The 6,693-nt window shown below is 39.4% G+C and overlaps 1 pseudogene; it reads right to left on the bottom strand.

Moving 5' to 3' along the window:
* Positions 1 to 2,884: 2,884 nt before the first annotated feature.
* On the bottom strand, positions 2,885 to 5,410 carry LOC102840595 (annotated as a pseudogene).
* Positions 5,411 to 6,693: the final 1,283 nt, after the last annotated feature.

The raw sequence follows: 6,693 nt of genomic DNA, 5'->3' as shown, positions 1-6,693 counted from the left end.
TCCTCCTGTGCCATATTTCCCCAGGAAGAACATGGAGATGGGTGGGGAGAATGTCAGGGAGATCAACACAGATGTGGGGATCATTTCATTACTCAGTGAACCTCAAACAAAAATTCCTCATGGTTTTATGGACCCAGGGATCATAGGAGGACAAGGGGCAAGGTAGAAAATTGCTGAACAACACAAAGTAAACAACAGCAAAAATAACAAAATGGCTTCATGCTTCTCCCTCTTCCCTGAAAGGAAAGCTTAAGCAGAGGTGTCTAGGGAAGGCCTCTACTATAAGCCCCCTTTAGAGTGGGCTCTCTATGGAGAAGTGTGGCATAACTAGGAATGCAGATATGTCAGAGAGCATGGCTTGTCCCGTGGAAGGGGTTGTTGAGTCCATGACTGCAACTCAGAGACTGTAATGCATTAGCTGAGTTGGGAGAATCTGCCACATAAAACCTTTATATTGCCTAGGTCAGACCTGGAGAATCACACATAGATTTTGGTGAGGTGCTGTAGGAAAAGCACCATACTGCTAGCCACAAGGCTGGTCATTCCAACCTACCAATTGCTCCTTGAAAACCCTATAAAGGGTGGTTTTGAATTGCAACCAACTATACAGCATTCAACAACAACTTCTCAGACTTTACTTGTCCTCTTGTATTGTAGCCAGAGACATGTTGTACGATGATTGGTGAAATTTCACACACGTGTTCACACTTTTGCTACTGGTGAAGATGTATCACCTTATGAAACTATAGAGTAGTGATCTATTTTCAGGGGAAGGGAGAGTCTTTCCAAACAACAACATTCATATACAACATACCTCAAAGTCAATATTTCCAAACTGAACTCATCTTTCTTCAAAAATCTATTTCTCCTTTTTCATTCTATTTCATAATTAATGACCTCTCAAATTTTTGTGTTGACCAAGTACATAATCTGGGACTTTAATTCTTTAATCCATGAAAATATTTGAAAGATGCTGTAGGATAAGTATTAGACCGCCAGGTCAGTTTGAATAGCAAAGTTGGTGGTGCAAAATCACCAGCTCCTCCTCAAAAATCCTATACAGGGTTGCTATGAGTCAGAACTGTCTAGACAGTACTTCACAAATTACAACAACAACTAAAACTTACATAGAGACAATTAAGATTTCTAAAACACCTGAAGTAGTATTCTTACAAATATGTAGGGATTAATGAATCCCAGAAATTGATTACTATTAGGTTGGAATCCTGGTGTGGCGCTGTGGGTTAATGCGCCAGACTGCAAAGCCGTTTGAACTGCAAGGTCGTTGGTTCAAGCTCACCAGCTGCTCCTTGGAAACCCTATACAGGGTCGCTATGGGTCAGAATTGACTCGATGGCACTTGACAACAACAACATTAAGTTAAGTATTGAGTTGTTTCTGACTCACAGAGACCTTGTATAGAGTTTCTGAGGAGTAGCTAGTGAGTTCAAACTGATCTTGAGGTCCAGTGTCTATTCTATAGGGCCACACCAGGATTCCTTTATTAGTATACTTATTCTTGAATCAGAAACAATTATCATATAGTGGTTTAAAATGATACAGTTTGGAGTCAGAAAACATTGGATATGGTACCTTGTGTACTAAGCCAACATCTTTATCTGTAAAAACAAACAAAATTAGAACAATTATAAAGCCTTCTTGATAGATATAGTGTGAGAATAAAATAATGCATGCAATTTTCTCTACATGGAGTCTGTCTGGTTCACAGCACGCTCAATAAATGGTAAGTATTATTAGTAACTACGTCTCTCTTGTGAATTGGTCTTTTTGTCTGTTATGGCTATAAAATAAGTGTGAGGTTATTCTTATTTCTTTTTATGTATGGCATATGTTTTTGTATGAATGGGCTGGTATATAAAGTCAGGGAAGCAAGGTGAATGTTGAATGCTTAATTTTTCTATTGTTAAGTGCTATGAGTCAATTCTGACTCATAGTGACCTTGTATAAGGTTTCCAGGGAGTATCTGGTAGGTTTGAACTCACAACTTTGTGGTTAACAGTCCAGTGCTTATCCTATGGCATTTTTGAATGTTTTATGGTGGTGGTGGTTGTGTGCCATCAAGATGGTTCCAACACATAGAGATTTTGTATAGAGAATTCTGTACAGCGATTCTGACACTGGGAATCTTGATGTGCGCAAACTTCATCTTTCTCTTATGTAATGACTGGTGGATTTGAACTGCTGAGCTTGCGTTACGCAACCCAGTTTGTAATCCACTATGCTCCCAGGGCTCCTTTTGCAATTGTGGAGTCAGACGAAAATTGTGTATTTTTAGGAATGCCACTAAACTAGTTCCCAGGGAAATTACTTAATATTTATAATTAAATTTCATTTTTTTTCTCAGGGATATATTTTAACTTTACTTTAACACTGGTTAGGAATATTTCCTTAGAAAATCTACTGGCACTTGGGGAGGCTTAGAACACAAATCATCATTAAAGAAATAACACCACTAAAGTTTTACTTTAATCTCAAATTTACAACTAAAGATTCAGTTGCATACCTTAGAAATCTGGAAAGACATTAAACCATTTTTTTCAACAATCAGCAAAAGTATGGGTCCTGCTAGATTTTTAATGTTCAGAATTTAGAATTTACCACATACAATATTCACAACTATACTCTTTACTTGAAAAATTACTTTTCTTAAAGCATTTCTTTCTAACACATTTGTATTTTAAAGGAAAAAAATATTACCCCATTAAAAATATACTACTAAATTGTAATGTATGATTATGGCAGGATTGCTAATTTTTTTTTTAATTGAGAAGAAAAAATATATACAACTTTGTTGAATATGTAGTTGTTGTCACAAATGATGACACATGTCCTATATAGTGTACATATGCTCTTATTTCAATTCTCAGTCATTGTCAAAATTATTGGGAGGTAAGAAAAGCAATGCATCATTTAAAATATGCCAAATGACCTAAGAGAGTATACCCCATACTTCATCACATGCATCTGATTAGGTGCCATTCCATTAAAAATAGCAGCTGTATCTGAACAACACCCTTCATCTACTTGCTGGGCTGGATTATTCATTGCCTTTTTAATAAACAGCGCAATAGATTTGATGCTAAATGCATCTTTTCCTTCAGAATCATCTGCATTTTCTGGAAACATTCTAGCATATTTCAGACAGACTGGTAGCTGGTAGCTGCTTATCTTTATATAACTTCTAAACCATCTCTCCCTTTCCAGGACACTTCTCACGGACACTGAGAAGGCTGTCATGGATTCTATACTTAAGACAATTCCTCTTTTGATACTCACGTATTCAAGGTCTGCAGGTTTTATAGTGTGGCCTAGATAGAAGGGCTGTGATTAATCCTTTTGTAACAAAAATACATTAAGTTTCCAATAGTAACAAATATAGTAGGCATGCAAAGAAGAACCAATTGTATTAGTCTTTAAATTTATCAAAGGCGTATCTGTAAGCCTTTCTCATCATTAGCTACATGTCATCTACCTCCATATTAATCAACTCAAACATTTTAACATTTTCAGAACTAAAGAATTCTGCTTTGTCACTGTGTTTGGTCTATGTCTCCTTCACTGAAGCCCAAAGACTCGTATCTTTGCCTTTTTCCAGGATGATACATTATACCCAAAAGCTCTTACTGAGTTTCGTTTGTTCATTCTCTGAAAAATGTCAAGGTATCTTCTTGAAAATTTGATGCTTAATTGTTGTTGTTGTTGTTAAGTGCCATTGAGTCGATTCCAACGTTCTAGGTAAATCACTAATGTATTTTTATAGCCAGCAGAATGATAGAGAATGGAAGCCTGTCTGACATCAGATAGTACACAAAAACTTGTCAATGCTCCAGGGCATTATCCTTCTTCAGTCCCAAGGAATGAAAAGTGGAAAAGGAGAGCTGACATGTTTCAGAATATAAAAGTACCCAAGAAGAGTGTGATAAGAGAATCAGAAGTGAATTTAACTATGCTCTTTTGGAATTCATCTGTAGTATCAGCACACTGATCTTCAATTTTTGTGGGATTTAAACTGCTATACCTATCTGTCCTCCTTTTTTGCCCCTTTCATTTGTTAAAATTTAATGGTAAAGATGCATTAACATTTTTGAATCATTGTAGTGACTTAGTCAAACCTAATTTGAATTGTTTAATCAATAACTGTATCCTACACCAGTTTTGCATTTTACTTCTTTTAAGAAAAGGCATTGTACTTACTCAAGTAGAGCCTAGAACGATTTGTTGTTGAGTGGTGTCCAATCACTTCCAACTCATAGCGACCCTGTATGGGGTCTCTAGGGAGTGAATGATAAGTTTGAACATCTGACTTCATGGTCAGCAATCGAGTGCTTATCCTACAGAGCTATATAGTTAAGAAAACAAATCAGCCACATCTTTCTTGTATGTTATATGTAATAGACACAAAAAGAAAAGGTTCATTATGTTTCTGAGAAAGTTTTAAATAATTTTATTATACAAAATCATATTACTATCCAATTATTATGGTCTTAAATTCACGCTCCGGTCCCGTGGATCTGTGTCTTGCTTCAACAGTGTTTGGATGGAACAGATGCGGGGACTCCCCCACCTCCAGCCTCAGACCACCTCTAACAACTTATTTGGGCACAATCTCGTCTCCAGGACCATCTTCTTGAGCATTCCCTGTTACTGGAACCAGCTAAACAACATGTGTGTGTGTGTGTGTGTGTGTGTGTGGTTAGCTCCAAATCTTCAACCAACCATGAGCTCTCGGATCCATCAGAATTATTCGGCTGAAGCGGAGGCCGGCATCAACCGTCTGGTTAATCTGCATCTGTGGGCCTCTTACACCTACCTCTCTTTGGGCTTCTATTTCGATCCCGATGATGTGGCTTTGGAAGGTGTGGGACACTTCTTTCATGAGTTGGTAAAGGAGAAGCATGAGGGTGCTGAGCATCTCTTGAAACGGCAAAACCAGCGTGGTGGTCACACACTCTTCCAGGATGTGCAGAAGCCCTCCCAAGATGAGTGGTGAAGAACACGGGATGCCATGGAAGCCGCCCTGGCCGTGGAGAAGAACCTGAACTAATCTCTTCTGGATCTGCACACTGTGGGTGCTACCCACACAGACCTCCACCTCTGTGACTTTCTGGAGACTCATTTCCTCGATGAGGAGGTGAAAATTATCAAGATGATGGGCGACCACTTGACCAACCTCCGTCGGATGGCTGGTCCCCAGGCAGGGCTGGGCCAATATCTCTTTGAGAGGCTCACTCTCAAGCACGACTAAGAAGAGCAAGCCTATGGAGACCCACAACTTGTGAAGGGCCTTCAGCATTCCCCTGTTCTCCACATACCTTCTGCCTGAACCTTGCTCACCAGACAGAGGCAGCATAGTCAACGCCCTGGAGCCTCTTTCAATTTCTTCCCTCATTCTTCCCCAAGGCAAGAGGAATAAATTAATACATTTTAAAGCAAGAACTGAGAAAATCCAATTTAGCATCATCTCTGTTTCTTTACCTTTGAGATATGCTCTTCTCCAGAGAAAATGTGTGCCAGACCCTAGAAAACTAATTTCAGGGCTTGTGTATTTTGGCACTATAGATCATTTGGTTTGGATTATTCTGTAGTAAGTTTACCACAATCCGTTTTTTACTTGTTGTTGTTGTTAGGTGCCATCGAGTTGGTACCGACCTATAGCGACCCTATGCACAGCAAAACGAAACACTGCCTAATCCTGGGCCAACCTCACTACTGTTGCCACGCTGGAATTCATTGATGCTGCCATTTGGTAAAGCCATCTCGTTGGGGGTCTTCCAGTTTTTCTCTGACCCTCCACCTTCGTTGTTGTTGTTGTTGTTGTTGTGTGCTGTGGAGTTGGTTCCGACTCATAGCAACCCTGTACAGGGTTTCTGAGGCTGTAAATCTTTATGGGAGCAGAAAGTCTCATCTTTCTCCCACGGAACAGCTGGTAGTTTCAAACTGTTGACCTTGCGGTTTGCAGCCCGATTCGTAACCACTACGCTACCAGAGCTCCTTGACCCTCCACCTTACCAAACATGATATCCTTCTTCAGTGACTGGTCCCTCCTGACAATATGTCTGAAGTATGAGAGACGAAGTTTGGCCATCTTGGCCTCCAATGAGCACTCTGGCTGCACTTTTCCAAAACGGATCTACTGGTTATTTTGGCAACCCATGGCACTTTCAGTATTCTTCTCCAACACCATACATAACTCAAAAGCATCAATTCTTCTACGGTCTTCCTTATTCACTGTCCAGCTTTCACATGCATATGAGGTTACTGAAAATACCATGTCTTGGGTCAGACACACCTTAGTCCTCAGGGTGACAACTTTGCTCCTCAACACTTTAAAAAGGTCTTGTACAACAGATTTGCCTAATGCAATACATCATTTGATTTCTTGATTGTTGCTTCCATTGAGTGTTGATAGTTGATGCAAGAAGAATGAAGTCCTTGACAACTTCAATCTTTTCTCCATTGATATGTATTTTGTTTATTGGTCCAGTGGTGAGGATTTTTGTTTTCTTGACATTGAGATACAATCCATACCAAAGGCTGTGCTCTTTGTTCTTCATCAGTAAATGTTTTAAGTCCTCTTCACTTTCAGCAAACAAGGTTGTATCATCTGCATATCGAAGGTTGTTAATGAGTCTTCCTCCAATCCTAATGCCACGTTTTTCTTCATAGAACCCA

Source organism: Chrysochloris asiatica, unplaced genomic scaffold (assembly GCF_000296735.1).
Source record: "Chrysochloris asiatica unplaced genomic scaffold, ChrAsi1.0 scaffold00063, whole genome shotgun sequence".
Taxonomy (NCBI): Eukaryota; Metazoa; Chordata; class Mammalia; order Afrosoricida; family Chrysochloridae; genus Chrysochloris; species Chrysochloris asiatica.
Note: the sequence above shows the minus strand (reverse complement) of the source record. Positions and strands in the feature narration are given on the sequence as shown.